Consider the following 22,116-nt stretch of genomic DNA (forward strand, 5'->3'; position numbering starts at 1 on the left):
AAGCAAAGGAAGGACCGGCGTCCGAATGCGCTCTGCACCGTCAAGGAGGAATTCACTCAAGTGGACTCCGACGGGAATCCAATGGAGCCCAAACATATAGTCAAGGGGTACTCGGTTCAGCTCGGGTGCATTCTCCGGAGCACCGTCTCGATCAACACCGAGAACGTTAGGCATAAGGACCGAGGGAATTTGCGCAACCTCATCTTCACGAAGTTGCACGAACGATAGAAGTTCCCCGCCGAATTTGAAAACACACGCCTCTCAGGGAATAAAGTGAACAGTGCCGCCCTCACGAAGATGAGCACGGCCCTGTCTACTTGGAGAAGCGCGGTGAAGAAAATGATTGATAAAGGTGATAGTTATGAGAAGATCAAGGCGAAATATCCTTTGATGAGCGAAGATGAGTACAAGGAGTTCAAGATCAAGTGCTCGAGCAGTGCAACCTCTGAATCAAGTCAGTGGGGGAAAGAAATGCGGGAGTTGAACTTAGGGGAACACAAACTCGGTCCCGGCGGTTACAGAGTGGCGGAGCCTATATGGGACAAGGAGGACACGGAGCGTGCCGAGCAAGGCCTACCACCCCGCTTCGAGAAATACAGCGGTAACAAGCAGACCAGGAACTACGTCAAGGCCCGGTACAAGGAGGACCCGATAACAAAGGAGCTTACCACGGATCCGAAGACCAGGGCGCTTGAGCTTGTTCTCGTAAGGAATACACCCCCGCGTAATTAGCTCCATATGGTTGCACTCTAATTAATCCACAATATTTCTAAATGGTTCACGTTCCTTTCGCAGGACACTGAAAGCAGTAGCATGGGGTCGTCTCAGAGCTCCCCTTTCGACACCCCTTTAAATATCGCGTTGAACATAATGAAAAGCAAGGATAAGCTCACTAAGCCGATGTCAGCTAGTCGTGTGGCCGGCAAAGGCTTGTCTACAAAATGGGGGTCATACTATATCGCTGGTGTGCGGAAGGAGAAAAAGGCCAGCTCAGAAAGCCAGACGCGCGAGGTTGAAGCACTCAAGGCACAAGTGGCGCGGATTCCAGAGCTTGTCCAAGAGCAAGTGGAACAACAACTGGGAACGAAGCTCAATGCCATGGTGCCTACGTTGATTCATGGGCTGACGACGTGGATTGCGGGCGGCCAACAGGGGCCTCCCCCGGTTCCCAGCTTCACGGCCAGAAACTCGCACAGCGCGCAGGTGGCGCCATTGGTGTCTCCGGCGGCGCCATTGGTGTCTCCGGCGGCGGCGCCATTGGTGTCTCCGGCGGAGGCGGTATTCGTGTCTCCGGAGTCGGCACGGGCATTGGAGCTTAATGCACCCGGGTGTACGCCGGCCAGCACCTCACCAGCAAGCACCCCCTCCGTTATTTGCATGCTCGCCGTTGGCGGTGCCTCAACATTAGCCAAGCTCGACGGCATCACGGTAACTAAGCCTCTCGGCCGATGACTTCATCTCCTTGCCTTTGACTGGGCATCCCTGACACCCTGTACATGTTTTCGCAGGGCACCGCCGACGTTCCTTGCACTCTTCTGCACTTCGTGGGCGCCGAGTTGGTCGATGTCGCCAAGGGCAGAATCGTTCAACCGGGCAACCGCATGTTCCACGGTAATCCGATGCCACCCATAGTGTATAGGGTTGAAGTGGTTCGGGTGCTGCCAGGCTGCGACAAGCTGTTACCTCCGGTTCGACCCGCTGGGGCCGACGAAGAAGATGAGATGACCCTCAGCGCCTGCGTAAACTGGCCGCTGCTTTGGCCGAAGAGCCAGATTCGTTTGGGGGCGGGGGACACCACCCCACAGACAAGACCGCTAGTCGTGCCGGCGCCAAGCCATGGCAAGAACGCCGCAATGCTACCGGACCTGCTGGACATCCCTATGTCGGACATCCCTATGGCACAGGATCTAGATAGCCCTATGGCACAGGATCCGGACGACGACGACAACGACGACGGTACATTTACCAAAGTCGATAAGTACTTTGCCGAACATGGGTACGCTGACGAGTTATGCGGGCCTCTTTCTCAAGGACCCAACCAAGACGACCGCAATCTAGCTGGTACGACGGAGAAATCCAATTGCAATAGGCGTCGTCTGGCGTTCAGTTCTCAGGAGACGCCTCCAGCTCCCGCCTTCACCGAGCCTCAGACAGCTGAGGTGCGAAATGTTATCAGCCCCAACACGCTCAAGAAGGCGGTCTGTGAGCAGAACTCGGTCCCATTACAGGAGATCAAGAAGAAGGGACGGAAATGAAAGACTAACAAGGGCGCCGGTGCGAGCCAGCCGGCACCGAGTTTGATCCGTGCTCAGGACGGGTCACCTTCACCTAAGGATATCTCAAGGAGGGTGCATGTGGCGGGTAGGGCGATGCTACCGCCAAATATGCTGAATGCTGCAACCGGTGCTATGCGGAGTCTGCACGACAGTGTTCTTTCTTTGGAGAAGAGGCGTCTCAGAGAGAAGGATGTGGCATACCCGGTTTTCGTGGCCAAGGTGCCAGAGGGCAAGGGCTTTGTGGATGGCGACATCGGGGTTACGATCGTCCTGCGGTTTGATGACATCATTGCTATGTTTAACCTTCATCCGCTGCACTACACCTTCGTTCGGCTATTTTCGCTGAGTATGGAGATGCGGATCATTAGAGACAAGACCCCAGACATCGTGATAGTCGACCCCTTCTACATGTGTGCCAAGCACTTGAGCAGCGTTGGGGACCGCCAAGTTGCGAGTTCACACCTCGAAGGCGTCATTCTGGCAAACCCAGATAAGGATAACTTTCTTGTGGCTTACTTTCCCGAGTAAGTCATCCCTTAACCGCCCCGTAACATATGATTTCTTAGATTTCGATCGTTCTTTTTTTTTCTAACGTTCCGTGTTCTGTGCAATGACACACATTGCACACTCATCCTCTTAAGCCCGAAATATTCCATGGCCACGTATTTCGACCCGAACCGTAACTCCAAGATAGACTACACAAATGTCAAGAAAGTTCTTGATGATGTTCTTCCCGGCTACGCCAAATCTGGAGGCACCTTCACCAGGACTGTTCGTAAGTACGGCAAGCACATGTTCTCACACAATACGAAGTTCTGCTGCGTCAAGCAGCCGCCTGGCGGTCAGAAGGATGCCTACTACGCCCTCCATCACATGCGGCGATCATAAGGGACCATCATCAACTTCTGCTACCAGATAATCTCAAAGATTGGGCCGCGAACTTGTCGGCAATCCAGGACGCGGACCTCAGACAAGAATTCTTTCGCATCCAGTCGGACTTTGCGGACATCATCCATCAAGATATCCTTCATACGTCGGGGCAGTTCTTCCTCAGATATCAACCGTCCAACAATGAGATAGATGGAATGCTACAAATGCAGGGTGACAACGACCGCGATTTCATGACCATCACGACAGACGGCGGCTTCATCCACGCTCCTGTCCGATGAGTCGAGTCGAAAATAGTGATGTGTTGTTCTGAAACATTGATTGGCTCATGTTGTAATTAAACTTTAATGAATTCGTATGTCTCTTTGGTTTGGATAGTCGTTCAACTTAGATGTAATCGATGCTATTTATTAGTAGGACCATGAATCGTGCTATTAATGTCTTGCATTTCTCTTCCGATCCTTTTGTTGCATACTTACATATTGCTTATGTATTGTCTGTTGTTTGGCTTGTGCATAGAGATGCCGTCGTATGTCGTGTACAAGGATAAGGTTCCCGGAGTCTACGACGACTGGGAGGAGTGTCGGAGACAGGTTCACCGTTTCAGCGGTAACAGTTACAAAGGGTACACCACTAGGGCGGAGGCTGAATCTAGATATGCCCGCTATCTAGCGGGAGAGAGGAGGGAGCGTTGGAGGAACCGGATGAAGACCAGTTTGATCGCGATGATGCTCATCGTGATGACCACAACTCTCTTTTATCTGATGGTAGTTTAGATGATCGATATCGACTTGTAATGTGAAGACTCGATACTCGCGGTCTTGAGACTTGTAATGTTTTATTTTGTTCGGTCTTTTGAATTCAGAGACTAATATGATGAATTGTATTCGGAGACTAATCTTCTATTGTATTCGATGAATCTGCTGTTGCTGTGTGCTGCTGTCTATATTATGTCCAATAATATATTTTTTAACCTGTGCAAAAATCAGAAAAGCAAAAAAAAATCATACTAATGGCGCATCAAGGCAGAGTGCGCCATTAGTGTGACAAAGCACATGGTTACATATGGCCCCCCGGGAGGCATACTAATGGCGCATGGAGTTACATACTAATGGCGCACTGCTAGGTGTGCCATCAGTATACCAGATACTAACGGCGCACCAGTGGTGCGCCATTAGTAAAAAATTCTAATGGCGTGCTACTAATGGCGCACCGGTAGTGCGCCATTAGTAGGCAAAACCGGTGCGTCATTAGTAGGCCTTTTCCTAGTAGTGTATATAGGGAAGGTCACCACCGATCCCTACATGCAGGGATATGGGAGAGGTGGTGCCGCATACTCAGCTAGCTATCCATGGGACTAGGTCATGCGGTTAAGTACCGTTACAGCCATGAGTAAACGTGTAGTACAACAAGTACATATACAAGTGAACGTGACAACTCAACACCCCCCGCAGTCCGAACGTCGTTGGGAAGGACGTTTAGACTGGCTCGAAAGTCACAAAACACCGACGAAGGCAACCCTTGGTGAAGATATCCGTGAACTGCGACGTAGTCGGAACGTGCAAGACCTTGGCCTCGCCAAGGGCAACGCGGTCGCGGACGAAGTGAAGATCAATCTCGATGTGCTTCGTCCGCTGGTGCTGCACTAGGTTGGATGAGAGATACACTGCACTGACATTGTCATAGTAGACCACAGTAGCTCGACGTGGGGGGCAACGAAGCTCGGTGAGAAGCTGCCGGGGCCAGCAGGACTCGGCAACGCAGTTGGCCACGGCCCGGTACTCCGCCTCTGCACTGGAACGAGAAACCGTCTGCTGGCGTTTGGATGACCAAGAGATGAGGTTGGTGCCAAGGAAGACACAGAACCCGAAGGTGGACTTGCGAGTGTTGGGACACCCGGCCCAATCTGCATCGCTATAGGAGATGAGCTCATGTGGTGAAGACCGAAAAAGCTGCAGGCCATAGTGAGTAGTGCCACGAAGATAGCGCAAAACCCGCTTGATCAACTGGAAGTGTGAATCAAGGGGTGCGTGCATGAACAGACATATCTGCTGGACGACATAGGTAAGGTCGGGCCGCGTGAGAGTGAGATACTGGAGCGCGCCGGCAATGCTGCGATATTTGGAGGGATCGGAAAAGGGCTGGCCGTCCGCACTAGACAGCTTGGAGCGAGTGTCAACGGGGATGGCGACGGGATGACAGTTGAGCATGTTGGCACGATCCAAAACCTCTAGTGCGTACTGCTCCTGAGACAAGAACAACCCAGCAGTGTTACGATGCACATTGATGCCCAAGAAGTGGTGAATATCTCCAAGATCGCTCATAGAGAACTCGCGGGTGAGAGACGACACAAGCGAGTCAAGAAGGGTGGTGGTGCTGGCGGTCAAGATGATGTCGTCAACATACAGAAGAAGATAGGCCATGGAAGAACCTCGACGAAGAATGAAGAGCGAGGTATCACATTTGGAGGAGACAAAGCCGAGCGTGTGGAGAAACCTCGTGAAGCGAAGGAACCAAGTCCGAGGAGCCTGCTTGAGGCCATACAAGGACTTGTTAAGGTGGCAAACGTGAGTGGGATGAGTGGAGTCGACAAAGCCGGAAGGTTGCTGGCAGTAGACTGTCTCAGCGAGATCACCATGGAGGAAGGCATTCTTGACATCCATTTGCCGGGTCGTCCAGTTGTTGGTCGTGGCGAGGCTGAGGACGACACGGATCGTAGCAGGCTTGACCACGGGGCTGAAGGTCTCCCCGTAATCAACCCCGGCCTGCTGCGTGAAGCCACGGACCACCCACCGTGCCTTGTAGCGAGCCAAGGAGCCATCGGGGTGGAGTTTATGCCGAAAAATCCACTTGCCGGTCACCACGTTAACACCTGCAGGACAAGGCACCAAAGACCAAGTGTCATTCCGTATTAGCGCATTATACTCGTCTAACATCGCGTCATGCCAATGGGGATCCTTGAGAGCGGCACGGTATGATGAAGGAAGGGGTGAAGGGGTGGTGGTAATGGACAAGTCATAAGGTTCTTTAGGCATGGTGAAACCACGCTTACCCCGAGTGGCCATGGGATGAGGATGATGGCGTGGAGGGATGGGCACAACACGAGGTGGCAGGGGGGACGTGGTGAATCGGTTGGGGAAGCGGGAGCAGCGAGCGATCCCGAGAGGGATTCGGCCCGCAGCGGGCTGGACAGGGATAGGCGAGCGGGCGATCCCGAGACGACCGCTGGGCTGGAGGCGCGATCGGATGTGGGGGAGGTAGTGGCGGACCCCACGGGCCCCGGGCGTATAGGAGTGCATGCGGGGTTGGAGGGAGGCGGAAGGCACGGACGTGCGGGGCGGGCTGCATGCGATGCATGGGTGGCGGGGCCCAGAAAACACGTGGGGGAGGTGGCAGTGGTGGCTAGGCGCGGGTCCTGGAGATTTCGGCAGGCGGGATCGGCAGGTACGGGAGGGGCGGCCGGTGCGGGAAGTGCGGTAGGTACGGGAGGAGCGGCAGGTGCGGGAGGCGGGGTTGGATTTTCTGTGGCTGGCGTAGGGTCTGCATAGGGAAAACATTGTTCGTCAAATACCACATGCCGAGAAGTAATAACTTTGCGCGAGGAGAGGTCGAAGCATCGATAGCCTTTTTGTTCATGTGGGTAACCGATGAAGACGCAGCGGGTGGAGCGGGGTGATAATTTGTGGGGTGAAGTGGCAGAAAGGTTTGGGAAGCATAGACATCCGAAGGTGCGCAAGTGGTCGTAGGTGGGGTTTTCGCCGTAGAGAAGAAAATGCGGGGTGAAGTGGTGAACGGCGCGAGATGGTCGGATGTTGAGGAGGGTGGTGGCGGTATGTAGGGCTTCTACCTAAAAGGGCGGGGGTAGGTATGCTTGGAAAAGGAGAGTCCGAACAACATCGTTGGTAGTGCGAATATACCGCTCCGCTTTGCCATTTTGTGGTGATGTATGGGGACATGTAAGCCGAAACGTGATGCCGTGAGAAGAGAAGAAGTCGCGGAGCGCCGTAGTGAGAAACTCACCGCCGTTGTCACACTGCAAACGCCGTACGAGCACATGATATTGGGTAAGAATGTAAGAGAAAAAGCGTTGCAATGTGGCACAAGTGTCGGATTTGGCACGGAGAGGGAAAGTCCAAGAATAATGCGTGTAATCATCCAACACAACAAGAGAGTACTTATAGCCTGAAAAACTAACGATGGGAGAGGACCACAAGTCACAATGTAATAGTTGAAATGGCACGGTGGTATAGGAGGTGGAGGTGGGGAAGGGGAGGCGTGTGTTCTTGCCCAACTGGCAAGCAGTACAAAGTGGTGACAAGGGAGCTTTATTACATTTTGAAGGAACATCAAAGGGAAAATAAGCAAGCGTAGAGGAGCCCGGGTGCCCGAGCCGTTTATGCCAAAGATCCGATGAAGCAACGGTGAAGGCCACCGAAGGAGTATCGCCACTGTCGCCGGAGAAGCGTAAAAATCGCCGGAGCTATTGCACCTCAGAATGACCGCCTTGGTGCGAAGATCCTTCACGGAAAAATCAAAAGGATCAAACTCCACAAAGCATAAATTATCACGTGTAAATTTGCGCACGGAAATAAGATTTTGCACAATGTTAGGAGACAAAAGGATATGAGTGAGATAGAAGGGCCGAGGAGGTAGACGAGTGCTACCAATGGCGACGACTGGAAAACGAGCCCCATTACCGACAATGATATGACGAGAATGATGTGCTAATAAAGGATGAGACTCGAGCAAGATACCTGGGTCCCCGGTCACGTGGGAAGAGGCTGCCGTGTCCATGATCCACTCAGCATGAGGCGAGAAGGCCGCCCCGTAGCTTGGTGCAGCGTGGTACATTCGCCGCCGCGTCCCAAGAGTAAGGCCTGCCGGAGTGCGGGACGGGTGGTGTGGGAGGCTGCATCACCGTATATGCATGAGTAGGAGCACCGGGACGAGGACCAAGGATGCCGGCGGAGTTGGCTGGGATCCAGGGCGCGTGCCGGCGGGAATGGCATCCCGACGGGAGCGAAGTACCCCAGCCAAGGCTGCTGCAGAGAGCCCCGGCCACCACCAGTGGGAGCGTCACCGCGGCCACGGCCACGGCCGCGCCCGCGCCCGCCACCGGAGCGGTTGCCACCACCGCGCCCGGGTTGATTTTGCGTCGCCCTGGTTGCGGCCGCCGTGACCACCACCGCCCTGGCCGCCGCCGCCGCCGTGGTTGCCGCCACCACGGCCACCATCACCGCGGTCGTCGTGGACGGCGAGCACCTGTGCGCCTTCAGTGCGCGGCCGCTTGTCGAGGGTGAGCTCTGCAAGGACCAGGCGCGAGCGGGCCTGGGCGAAGGAGGGGAGCGGCACGGTGGACTGGATGATGGCGGCTTGAAGCTCGAACTTCTTCCCGAGGCCGTCCAGCATCTGCAGCGTCAAGGTGCGGTCGGTGACTGGTTCGCGGACGTCGGCGAGGGCGGCGGCGATGCCCTGGAGGCGGCGACAATACTCGTTGACAGAGAGGTCGCCGCGAACGCACGCCCGGAACTCGTGCCCGAGATGCATCGTGAGTTCCGCCTCGTTCGCGAGGAAGTACTCATGCAGGCGCTTCCAGATGGTGTAGGCGGTGGAGCCGGCCGGCGCGACGACATCGAGGAGAGCCCCTTCCACGGTGGCGAAAAACCACAGCACAATTGTGTTGTCGTCGTCGCGCCACTGCGGGTTGGAGAGGCGCTCGGCCGCGCCGTCCTGGACATGATGTTCGGCGTGGTAGCGGGCGAGGATGAGGTTGAGGTAGTTCCTCCACCGGATGAAGTTCGCGCCGTCGAGCGACAGCTTGAAGTCGACCACGTCGGAGATGCTCGAAGGGAGGCGGGCGGGTGGTGCAGCGACGGCCGGGAGAGGGTTGGGTGGGGCAGCAGAGAGAGAGAGAGGGTACCGGAGGAGGGTGGTGGTGCAGTGAGATCGGGAGTCAGCACTGCGCGAGGGCGCTCAATGGAGGCAGCGGCTGCATCAGTGGCAGCGGTAAGGTCTTCGGCCGTCGGGGTGCGGCCGTCTCCGGCGTCGCCGGAGTTGTCGAGCGGTGGAGATTTAGGGCTGCTCGACATGGGAGGATCGTTGGAGCTCTGATTACCAAGAAGAAATATGAAAGGAGATTACTGCCTGATTGTATTACTCACAGATATACAGGGAAGGTCACCACCGATCCCTACATGCAGGGATATGGGAGAGGTGGTGCCGCATACTCAGCTAGCTATCCATGGGACTAGGTCATGCGGTTAAGTACCGTTACAGCCATGAGTAAACGTGTAGTACAACAAGTACATATACAAGTGAACGTGACAACTCAACAGCCTCCATATATACACTGCGGCCAGAGGGATCCATGACCGTTGCCTCTCACTTCTCATACCTCATTCGGTTCCCAGAAGCTGAAGACCAAACATGAGAGGGGGCGTGTGCATGGTTCCTCTCTTGTTCATCGGGTGCCTTGTCGCGGTCGGACAATGTACGCATAACACCGTCTTATTGCATACCTTCTCGCAGCAAATTTATCAGCCTTGCATAAACTGATGCCTCCGGTTGTCCTCTCCGTTTCTTGTTAGTTCGCATACTACGTTTGTCTTAAGTTAAAATTTATAATGAAAGCAAGCTCACCCTCAAGTGGTGTGTCAAGAGGCACTGCGGTCATAGTTGGTTCGTTATTAAAACTAGATGACCCGTTGCGCCAAATGGCGCAAAGGCCGGCAACAAGCCAAGTATTGCAAGAGTGGTGATAGGAAAACTCAGTCATAGATCGAAATAATGAGTACTTACTGCTGGTTACTATCTCTGTTCATGATTACTGTTTCTCCTGGAACAGTCTATGCTAAATGATAGTGCTATATCCCTTGGTTGGAAGGTGGACGCTGCCAGTTAGGGCATGCCTCTTCCTTGCTTAGCATATTTGTTGTTGCTGGTGAGTACTCGATGTTTGGAACACAGAAAGTAGTAAAAACAGATAATTATAGATAAGGGTGGCATTATGCATATTAATAGTTTCATGAGAAACAACAGCAAAGGTTATATAAGTAAAGTATAGGTGGTAGCTGTTCAAAAGCAGCAGAGATAGCATGGCCGAAAAACAGAGGAAGGTTTCATCCTATTACAGAGCTTGATTAGTAGTCCTTAGAATGCTAGATGATATTTAGATACGACCTTAGTTGCTGTCGATGGTTCATCTAAAGGCAATGCACGATGAGAACCAGGCGCTGCTTTGTGGTGACCTTGAAACGAAAGGCACCTTGAAAAGAACCATGAGATGCGGCCAACAAACTTCCCTACTGTAAACATCAGTTCATGCTCAGACTCTACATTACACATGAACGTTCACTATACTGTATGTAGAACTAATTCTTTGAAACATGTCATAGGACTTCATATCAACTCACAACCCAATAAAAGCCTAAATTCCAAACAACATCTCCATAAAAAGCAATAGGAAAATGTATAAAACCCCACGTAAAAGATTCTTAAAAACAGTATGAAGACAGTGGTATTACATTCAAGGAAATCAAGACAAAATATTGATCTTGGAAGCACATTACATCAGCCTTGATATGATCTGTTGCGCCTCGGTGGCGTCGTCGATGTCTTTGGGGCAGTGCCGGCCTCGGCATCCAAGAGCGGCACATCGGCGGTGTCATGGACGACCTCCATGCCATCCAGGGGCGATGTGGGCCGGCCAGCATGTGTGGGGGCAAAGGTCACGACCAGGATGCGGATCCATGGCGGCGGCGCCGCGGAACCCCCCTGCACACCTCTCCATTGACGCCGTATCCATGATGTCACCGCCGCGGAACTCCTCTGCACACCTCCCCCTTGACGTTGTACGCCACACCACAGCGCCTCCACGTCATCGAACACACCCACCACGTAGCACCATGTGCATCCTCATCCACGGGGATGACAGCCCCGATCCAGCGGATCGACCCGCCACAAACCTCTAGGTCGCGCCGCCGACGCAGATCAACGTCGGCCGGTGACCCTCTCTCATCCACCGTCACACCTCCTTTTCCTTCCTGCAGATCGAATCGAGTGCCGCCGCCACCATCAAAGATGAATCTGGGAGGAAGCGAGGAGAGGAGGAGAGGTGGGGGCAGGGAGGGGATGCGCTGGAAGCCATGGGCTGAGGGGATGTAGCGGCCAATATGTCTACATACAGCCATGAACGTGGAGAACAACCAATGGTTTACCGGCTGCCAGCAGCCAAAAACCTCGCTAAAGGAAAAGAATCGTTCGGTCCAACAAGCTCAGCGCACACGGTTGCTCTGGAATGGCGGGTAGTGTAGGCAGGTTTATATGTTCGATTTCAAATGGGTGGCAACATACGAATATACGTAGAAATATTTTAAAGTGTAGATTCACTTATTTTGCTTTGTATGTAGTCACTTGTTAAAATGTCTAGAAAGACAAATATTTGAAAATGGAGGAAGTAGTTTATACAAGAAAAATGTATATCTAGTTGGAGCACTAAAAAAAGTTGGTACTCCGTACATGCATAGGTAGTCTACGGTTGTCTGATCACTCACAAAGTTTGATGCTTGCTTGTTGACACATTAGCCCGTGAAAGTGTGAAAACGTTCGCGACTTTACAAGTTACAACAAACCACACGGACAACCGTTTTCTATGCAGCTCCCCTCATCCACTCGCCCAACCCCTACCCGTCTCTTATCCATTCCAGTGACTGAGAGTCAGAGGAGATGTGGCAGCGACACCGATCTGCTCGCGGCGGCCATGGCGGGTCTTGCGGCGTGGGACAGCTGCTTCCGGCGTCCGACGGCAGCACGCATCCCCCAAAGCCCGACCTGCTCAAGCTACGCGCAGCTCCTCCACCTTCCACTCAAAGCGACAACGGCGGCCGCGGAGGACCAGTGGCAGCCATGGCTGGTCTCGATTCGACGTGCCGCATCAGCGGCCGACAGCGCGCACCTGTGCAAGGAGGTCCTCGTCGAAGAATATCAGAGCTGCCTTGTTCTTGAACTCACAGAGGAGCATGTGGTCGCCCTCTGGGTCCTTGTACTGGCAAGGTGACGAATCGGTAACCACGCTCCGGGGCGAGCGAGGCCGGGGTGCACGACGAGCCAAGTCGCTATCCTGGGCTCTGTAATTGGAAATTTCGGGCCGAGCGAGCACATCCGGTTGGTTAGCTGGCGCCTTGGCGGGAGCTGCTGTTGCTCCTCGCTGGGAACAACCACCATATCCTCAGGCGGCGGTAGCGACTCGTTCGTGTGCGCGCTGGGCCGGAGCGTCACGGGCGCCATCACGGCGACCACACCAAGCGCAAGGGCCTTGGGAACAGCCAGATGCCCCTACACTACAAGGTTTGCCTCCACGTCCCATCTTATGTTGCTTCCTTTTATTTTCATCTGCCATCCAGTGTCCCGCAGATTGCAATTTTTTTTAGCAATCCTTTTATTGTGTATGTGCTCCAGTGTTTACTCATCCCCAATCGCGAATCCTAGTAAACTTTGTTTGTTTCCATTTATACATGCCCGATGTGGAGCTTGACCGATGCATGGCAAATTTTTATAAGACAAATTGGTTAAAGGTTGCCATGTGTATCCCTGATTTCTTATACAAGTTCGCCATATTATCTAACACATGGCAAATTTCTAAAAATGTTAGTAGTTGGCCATCTCAAAATTAGAGAAATGTTCTAAATAATGTGGCAATTTTGCTTTTCTATCAGGTAGTCTGATAGTTTATCATCTGTTGCTATGAGTGACAGAGTTTTCTGTTTAATTAAATAGCTAACATTTTTTCTGATAGACTGCAATATTATCTCTGATGAGAAGCAAATTGTTTCTTGTTATCCAAAAAAGATTTCCACCATGGCTATACAGTAATACAATGAATTTATTCGTTGCTACAAAGAGAAATGTCCAACACTGTCAATTTTTGCATGTCCAGCTTTCTCAGAAGATGGCATTAGGTAGTGTTCTTTCACGGCACTACTATCTATTTCATGAGGAACCACTTGGCAGATCTGTAGGATCGCAATGTTCAGCTTGGCTTCAATCTTTGATCTGGTATGTAACACCTTGTTCGTTGGTGAAAAAGTGCAAATTTATCCGAATTGTGCTGCTAAAACAAAGTTCTTGATATGAGCTACCTATAATCATCTAGCGCGGCTTATATAATTTTTTGACAGTAAGACTCATGGCACAGAATAGATCTAATACCTCTGTTTGGACAAGAAGCAATAGAGAATTAATTTGCTAGATTTGAAAAGCACAACCCGGTATTTTTAGTGTTTGGTGAATTGATAGCATCATCACAAACACCATACAGATAGAGGTTTTTTGTCTAATTAGTCAATTAACAACATACATGAACAGATACACTGGGTGAAGTATGTGTGCATCACCCCTCTATCTAATACTCATCGCAAGCACCAAAATAAATTATCTTAGTTTTGTACAGAAATCCCAACTGATGAAGCGAGGATAAATTCCAAAAGCCAGTGTTGGCAGGAACTCCTAAACCACTAACCTGAAAAAAGCATATACATATAGAGATGAGAGCCGAAAAACCCTTGGTCAAAATCAGTAGCAAAACTGTACAAGTACCTCTTTTCCAACGTAATAACACAACCATCACCTTTTGGAATTGATAAATAACGCATGCAAGATTTCACATTTGGAAAGACCATTGGCCTAACACAGGTTGATTTTGTGCATCTTAGTCTTCCTATAATAGCTAAAAAAGGGTCAAATGTTGATCTATCGCTGCGAAAGGAACGTGGTTCTTCTATGATACTCAAAAACTCAAGACCTCAGTTGTGGCTATCCACAAATAATAAGTTTTGGGCCATAAATAAATAGAATGTAGTGTTTATCATGTGAAATACTAAATTAGCTACAGAATATGACCCAAGCTACCACATTGGTGTATGCCTAAAGAATAGATCTGAAAACAAAGGATGATGAAGTCAAGTGTGACATACAGATCATATATCAATACCTAATATCTTATTATCATAATGCATCCCAATCCATGATAATCCCAACAACAGTTCAAGAAAATGGCAATCCTGTGTAGATAGTATAAACATACCCACTTCACTGTATATTTAATATCATGTGTTCAGCATATCAGTACCCAATAAGGCCAACAAACCTACATTAGATTTCTTTAGTATAAGAGCAGATTTTGCGAAGCTTCTTAAAAATGTGATAATGCCTCAACGGCTGAGCGCCCTACTTTTGGCAACCTTGTTCAAAGAATTAAAAATGATTCATTTTACTTTTATAGGAGAGAAAACTATCACAAAAGGAACACTAAATACCTAAAAATGATGTAGTTCTGCACCAATCATCAAGCTGTAGCATTTCCTCTGTATGTCAGCTATTCAGCACATCATGTGTTTATTTCTTTAACATCGGCCATGGGGTAGATGGAGGGGACCGGCAGCCGGAGCGAACCTGGGGAAGGATGAGGGGAGCCGATTAGGATGGAGAGCAGCAGGGCAGCGAGCTATTCGCCACCAGCTGCAGGTTTGCCCCCTTGGACCACACAAAGGCCACCGCTGTTTATCTGTGCCTTCAGGCCAGGGAGCCGGAACCGAGGAAGATCCATGAGGAGGCGATGGTACGCAGCTCTCCTGATTCATGTTGTTGCCTGCACGCACCTCTCGGCCGGCCAGCCGGAGCGGCGACGTAGCGCGCCGTGGTATCTCGGGTGGAGGCTGGAGGGCAGTATCAGGAGAGATGGATCTATTGGTGAGGAGCGGTTTGGGCACAGCCGTGACATGAGAGACCCACGCCACGGGGGGCTTTTTATACGCACATAGATCGGTAGAGCCACGACACGGGATTGAACCAGAATTTTTGGGAGAGACAGAGATAGCCCAGTCAAAGCGGTGGGCGGTCAAAGAGGTGGAGGTCACGAACGCTCTAGAGAGAACAGAGAAGATCGTTACGTTCACACGTAAGTAGTTCTCGTGCGTCCCTGGTAACACGCGTAAATCATTAGAGGCAGTAAAAAAATCCAAAAAACCCAGGTAAATCATACCCTGACGGGCCTAGTCTTCTTAGTATAAATGAACACAAAAGCACCAACAATTATATGTATATTCTCATCCCACAACAGCTAAAAGTACCCAGCTCTGATTCATACTGCTAGCGAACAAATTAAGAGGTGCTTCAGATTTTCTAACTATTTGAGTATGTTATGGGACCCATGCTCATCGTATAATTGAAATAAAACCTTAGGATACCCTAGAGTATTGTAGTCTCTTAAGTCACAATAAAGCAGATGGCCTTAGCATACCTTGTCACCCACAGCCATGTAACACTTGATTCCCAGAAGATGCTTCTACCAACTAATCAATGCGGTGATAAAGATTTAACATTAGTGAAGAGGAGATAAACCTTCACCTGAGCTTGAAGAAAGAAAATAGAATAGGCTCACCTTTGATCTGCAATAGCACTTCCTCAATCATGCAGTACACAAAACAACTTCTAGTTCATCGGTGAGCAAACGTACTGAAGCTCCTCAAAATATGAAAATGTTGAATTTTGGAGGGGAAATGTGAGTGTTGCCCCTGGAAACGTGAGCAGCCGTACTATCAGATATTGCCATACTGGCATAGCTTGCTATATGAGTTGTAGCGATGAAACAACCTGTTCATGGTGGTGTACAGTTGTGCCGCCTACACAAGATCAAAATGACAAGCTTTGTAAATAAATTTTCCCTTTGCAATATTCTAGTGCAAGAAAAATAGATGGTTCAAAGAAGTTGAATATAAATAGGGTTTGAGCAAACCATATATAACATAAAAATGAAAATGCAGAAACAAACATGAATGGGAGAAAGAGATGATTCACCCCTTTATTTTTTGTCAAGCTGCTCTTCCACAAGAATCTTTCTCTTCTTTTCTCAGATATGAAATTCCACAAGATTATTTCTCTTCTTTTCTATCTCAGATCTGAAAAAACACAAATTGAGAAATCAAAATCACAGAATCAGAGAACTGGGATATAATAACTGGGGGAGGAAGAGGGGGGAGGGGAGAAACAAATAGGGATTGAGCAAACCATATATAACATAAAAATGAAAATGCAGAAACAAACATGATTGGGAGAAAGAGATGATTCACCCCTTTCTTTTTCGTCAAGCTCTTCCACAAGATCTTTCTCTTCTTTTCTATCTCAGATAAGAAATTCCACAAGATTATTTCTCTTCTTTTCTATCTCAGATCCTCTGTTTTTAAGGCGTCCGTAAGGCGTCGTCAGGGCGCCCTCCAGGCTCAGGGCGTCGGCCTTGCCTTAGACAGTCGTGTAAGGCGTCCGCCTTAGGCTGTAAGGCGTCTGAAGCGTCCGCCTTAGCGCCGCCTTGCACGCCTCAGACCAAATCGGACGCCTTAGCTTGTCAGGCAGGGAAACAGAGATTGCAGGCGGGAAAACTGACCTGGGCGGGAACACAGGCGCGGGAAACATTGGTTCAGGTGCGACCAGTTATGAGAAGGGGAAAGAGAGAGTGAATCGACGCGAGAGGTCTCTCCTGTCTCCTCTCTGGACCATTGACGAAGGCTTCCTCCTCAGATCTGCGGCAGCCGCCAGCCTCCTCCCTCCGGCCACAGTTCCTCCCCCTCCTCTCTGGCTGCAGCTCCTCCCCATCCTCCTCTGGCGCAACCCTCTTCCAGCAGATCAGCACCACATCAAGGTATGAATTCAGCCCTCTCTTCTCCCCCCTTTCCCCCTCTCCTCTTTCTTCCATCCAGCAGTGTAGCTTGCCATGCTTGCCTGCTCTGTTATGCACAGCTCCTCTACTAACTGTTAGGTGCTGCCTCTCTTATGCACAGCAGTGTAGCTAGATGTGCTTGCCCGCTCCTCATCTGCATCTGTTTCTTCCCAGATCTGCTTCTCCACCCACAAGGCAGCAGCCCCACCACTGCTTCTCTCCTTCCCCATGCTTGATCTGGCTGCTCTAGTGATTTGGCTCTTCTCTCTTTTTCTTTGACAGTAGCCAGGTGTACCTGCTCTGATGGATCTAGCCAATGATCCTAGGAGAAGAGCTACATCAGATGATCCAGCCTGGAAGTATGGGTTCTGGCCAGATTTAGAGAGGAAAGATTTACTCCAGTGTACATTGTGTGGCAAGATAGTCCATGGTGGAGTGAGAAGGCTAAAGCAGCACTTTTCTGGGGGTTCCAGTGATGCGGATAAGTGTCCCGAGGCATCCATGGAGATTAGGATAGAGATGCACAATTCCTTAAACACTAGAAAGTTTAAAGCTATGGAGCGATATATTGATGAGGAGGATGAAGCTGAACTTCAAAGGCGCCGTTCTGTCATATACACAAGATGATTTGAGGCATATGCTTTGGTAACAGTTTATATGTTAATGTTAGTTGTTAAATCTCCTAATTGGTGGCCATCTATTATATATGTATGTACAATTTATTAAGTTAATGTTAGTTGTTAAATCTCGTAATTGGCTGCCATATATTATATATGCACGTGTCTAAGGCGTCGCCTCGCCTTACGCTTTAGCGCTTAGGCGGTGAGGCGCCCCCCCAGCGCCTCGCATCGCCTTACCGCCTTAAAAACATAGCTCAGATCTGAAAAAACACAAACTGAGAAATCAAAATCACAGAATCAGAGAACTGGGATATAATAACTGGGGGGAGGAGGGGGGTGGGGAGCAACCTAGATTGGGGATGGTGATGCTGGACGATGAGCTTCTCCACTCCACGAGCGTCGCCTGGACTTGGAACTCCTGCTACTCTGCTCCCACCACCCACCTCCATCCTCCTCTGCTCCTCCATTCCCACCACGAAGACCATGTTGCCCCTCCTCGCCCATGGTGGCGTTCCTCCTTTCCTTCCTTCTCTCTCCTCATGTTCTATCTTTCCTGCAGATCAAATCGAGTGCCGCCACCGCCCTTTGCCTGCAGGTGACCGCCGCCGCCGCCGCCGGAGAAACTCGCCTCCGCACCCGCACGCCTCAGATCTGCTGGATCCGAGATGATGAGGGATGGACTGAGTGAAGGGGACGAGGAGCTAGGGGAGGCGGCTGTGGGGTGGAGAGGGAAAATGTTTAGGGTTGGAGACAAGGAGGGAGAGGAGAGAGCCAAGGGGGCGCGGGGCTCAGGATGTGCACGTCGAGCACGGGGCGGGCGCGGAGTGGCTGCCTAATCCCTCGCAGACAAGGGAACAACTGACCCAGCCAATCCATGTGAGTGCTGAGCCCACCAGTCATAGGCCAAGAAATTAATTACATAGTGACCAAAAATTACCACCAGTCAAATGATCAAACGACCAGGAGCCAAAGTCAAAGGAGATCGAACGGACAGGAATGATGCGCACGGGAAGGCCTCCTGAATGGCAGGTACTCTAGGAGGCTTTATATGTTAGATAGTGGAAGATGCTTATCAATAACTATATACAGTTCTTATTCCATTCACACATATTTCTTGCCTCCTGATCATGGTATTGTAAAGGAGACTAAAGAGAGTGCTTCTAGGGAAAAAAGTAATAGAGCTATAGGAAATAAAGTAACTCATTTAGGTATGACTATGGACAAGGCAAAGGTTTCAGAGAGAAATTGGGGAATAAAGCAATTTTCTCAATCTAATTACTTCAGAATCATCAGTATGAGAAAACATTGATACCTGCTACTACATACTGATCCACTTGCTTCTCTTCATGGAAGAGTACCATTAGTCCTCTGTCCATATGAAGCGAACATAATGGCCATCTAACATCAAATAATGTCTTCTTGAAACTGAAACATAGAAAGGCAAGTTTGAGGTAGAAACAGGATCACCCATGTTATCACAAAAAAATTAAGAAACAAAGAAAACGTCCAACAAGAGAAACTTGCAACCCATCCTAAAAATCCTAGAATCTGAATGACATCAGATTCAGCACAAGGCAAAGTATGTATCTTAATCTTATTGAACCAAAGAGAGTAAAAGAATAAACTTGGGAACATTATATACATAAAAAATATAAGTGTCGAAGACCACCGGTGCCATTCTCATCAGCATCGACCAATTTTGCGAAAGTAAAAAACATCAAACATGGGAACCGTACCGCCCATCCTAAAACTCTTGGAATCCGATACACGAAGAACATCAGACACATGACTGCCATACATCATATAAAAAATTAAGTTATTTTAATTACTGAGAAACCATGCATCTATTGCCAACAAAATTGGGGCTTCTCATGTACATCAGACCAACAAGTGCAGCTGCAATTTTAGAAGTATTTTGGTTTGACTAAAGCAAACGCTAGTCCTCGCACAAGACCCCTTCCAGCCTCATGCTTCAACCTAACACACCTTGTACGTAATACATCAAGGCCCCATGAGCACAAAATAGAAATGAATATATACGCTAGTAAGACCAAAAATTAACAAAATACAGGGAGCTTAATCATATTGTCTTACATGCATCAGGATGTAAGATGCGGTGACCTTGGCGCCACAACCATGGAGACAGCCAGTCTGGACATGATGATGGCAGGGGTTCAGCAGCGAGAAAAGGAGGAGAGTCTGAAAAGTAAGCACAATTACTGATCATTTTTACAATTGCTGATTTAGATTCCGATTCATACTCTAAAATAGGAGGGCTAAAATTCTGTATTCAACCCCTATAAATAAACTACACAAGATGATAGTGAGACTGTGCGTAGAGAGCTAAATGTGCAAGATCGACATCTTTGCTAGTAAAAGACTTAGCATTTTCTTCTTGAAGAAAGTACATCTCTACTTTTGGACAAAAGAATGCAACACATACAAAGAATGGAAAATCGCCATCGAACAAAAGCCATGTTCCACCATTCAAGTATCTGAACAAACAAGCATGGGATTGGTAGCAGTAGTGAATAGTATGCATAGATGTGTAGGCAAGTAACAAAGATTAGCGAAAGGGAAACAGATTATCCAAAAGAAGAAAGGTTTTATATATTTTCAACGTACCCAGCCATAAAATCATATGCTTCTTGATTAACAAAATGAACACACAATTAAGTAGGCATAGGAGGTGCACAATCATGTACCGACAAAAAGCAGAGATGGACAGGGATCAAGTTCATCCATCCATCTTCAAAAAGAGTTCTGAGTTCCGCATATATATAGAGATATAGATAGTGGTGTTCTGAAAATAGCTCTTCTTAATTCTGCATTTCTCCTAGGTACATCTATAAGAAATGCAGAGTGAAGCTGATATTTCCTTTCTATCCTCACAAATATTTTATTTTCAAGCCAATAATAAATTTAGATTGCTACTATTATAATTAGAGTACTTATATCAGAGATATTATGGTATAAGCACTTAATAAACTGCTATCAAAGAAGCATACATGACATAAGGGGTATTTTGTTGCCTCAACAATTAAAAAAATAGAGCAGTACAAATCTTTAAAGGAAAAAGGCAAACCAAACTTGCAAACAGTGTGGGTTCCATGAATTTGCACAGAATTTAGACAAAGAAAAAGAAACTAAATTCAGACCACAGAACATGGCAAACCATGGAGAAGGAAAATCAGGAGATGCCAAAATCATTCAGCAATTTTGTCCCTTGGACCAAGAAGCAAAGACAATTTACTTATATACAGTATACGACCAAGAGCTTGCAGCAGGGTAATGAATAAAACAGAACTGCAAGTCTGCAAGAAAGAAGCATATTTACCTTATTAGTTTCCATTGGATTTCTAAGCTACAAAAAGTTGTTACATTAATGCTCTCAAGATTGGTAGGTTGTACCCTTTTCATAGTGTGGTGAAACTGTAATTAAATGAACTTTAATTGCATAGCTCTTGCAAGAGTATCACTTCATGTATGACCAATTGGAATCCTTGCTCTGTACTTAATAATTCTGCACTCCAAATAGGTACAACCCTCTACTGAATTTTTTTAACCAAGAAGCAATAATGTGACCATAATTAATGGCAAAAAATGTTCATTGCTCGTGTTAGAAGGATAAAATAACTACTTTTGGTAGGTACTTCAACTATGAAAAATCATGTAATAATTAGTGATTTACCTGAGAGTAAAAGGGTCGCAAGTATATTCATTAACTGCCCTCGTACAACCTGCAAATTGATTATGGAATGAGTTTCTGACGGGAAATAGAAAACACACAACACAAAAGAACAGTAGGTACCTGACATAGCTCCAGCGTGGTAAACTTTTTTGAGTGCTTCCAGTCATCTTTGGTGTCTTACTCGTGTCTGGCCATTGCCCTGCTCGTCAAGGTCACCGTTGCACCACCACTCACGGCAAGGCTCATGTACCAAGTATGCTCCAGCTGCCAACAGACAAGCAATGTTGCGGAAACCAATTGAGGCATTTTCACTAAGTAAAGCTACAAAACCATTTAGTAAAATCCAGTGGAACTATCCTACTACATGACTGAATCAATGAAACATAACAGGAGCTGCAGAAGCCACTCTAGATCTTTTTCACAAACCAAAGGTAGCATTTTAGGTACTAATTAACCCTGGGGCATATATTATCATTTAGTCAAATAACTGAATCAATGAAAATTGATAGGAAGAGAAGGAATGGGGGTGTTTCAGAACCATGGCTACACATACATGGCATACATCTGAAAAAGGGAAAATGAACAGCCTAAATACATACATGAAGGAAACAGGATAAAATAAACTGATGTATGAACTGCAATGTGATGAGATTATTAGTAGACATGATAAAATACGTATGTACAAGTCATTATTTAATAGATTATAAATAGGAAGAGCTTGGAAACAAGGATGAAATTAAATCTGGAAAGGAACAAGAATAAATCAAATCTGACTAAATCCACGAGAGTACATGTGAAGAGAGGGAGAGAGAGAGAGGGGCAAGAAGCACGTGATTAACTTTTGATTCATATGGTGTGCTACCTGTGTGTAACAAGAAAGAGGGGTCGGAGAAGAGAGAGAGGGCACAACGGGGAGAGGGGGAGTACCTGCGT

General features: G+C 48.5%; 2 long non-coding RNA genes across 3 annotated transcripts; both read right to left on the reverse strand.

Moving 5' to 3' along the window:
- Positions 1-13,432: 13,432 nt before the first annotated feature.
- LOC119349352 lies at positions 13,433-15,912 on the reverse strand. 2 transcript variants are annotated; one of them, XR_005169383.1, is made up of 4 exons: positions 15,813-15,910; positions 15,601-15,733; positions 15,460-15,511; positions 13,433-13,680 (listed from the first exon to the last, which is right to left on the reverse strand). It is a non-coding gene; the product is annotated as an uncharacterized LOC119349352 (long non-coding RNA). The 2 variants fall into 2 exon arrangements; XR_005169382.1 differs by having other exon boundaries at positions 15,601-15,912.
- Positions 15,913-18,660: 2,748 nt separating this feature from the next.
- LOC119349354 lies at positions 18,661-21,888 on the reverse strand. Its single transcript, XR_005169384.1, has 4 exons — positions 21,304-21,888; positions 21,184-21,232; positions 19,587-19,691; positions 18,661-18,917 (listed from the first exon to the last, which is right to left on the reverse strand). It is a non-coding gene; the product is annotated as an uncharacterized LOC119349354 (long non-coding RNA).
- Positions 21,889-22,116: the final 228 nt, after the last annotated feature.

This window comes from Triticum dicoccoides, chromosome 1B (genome assembly GCF_002162155.2).
Source record: "Triticum dicoccoides isolate Atlit2015 ecotype Zavitan chromosome 1B, WEW_v2.0, whole genome shotgun sequence".
NCBI classification, from domain to species: domain Eukaryota; kingdom Viridiplantae; phylum Streptophyta; class Magnoliopsida; order Poales; family Poaceae; genus Triticum; species Triticum dicoccoides.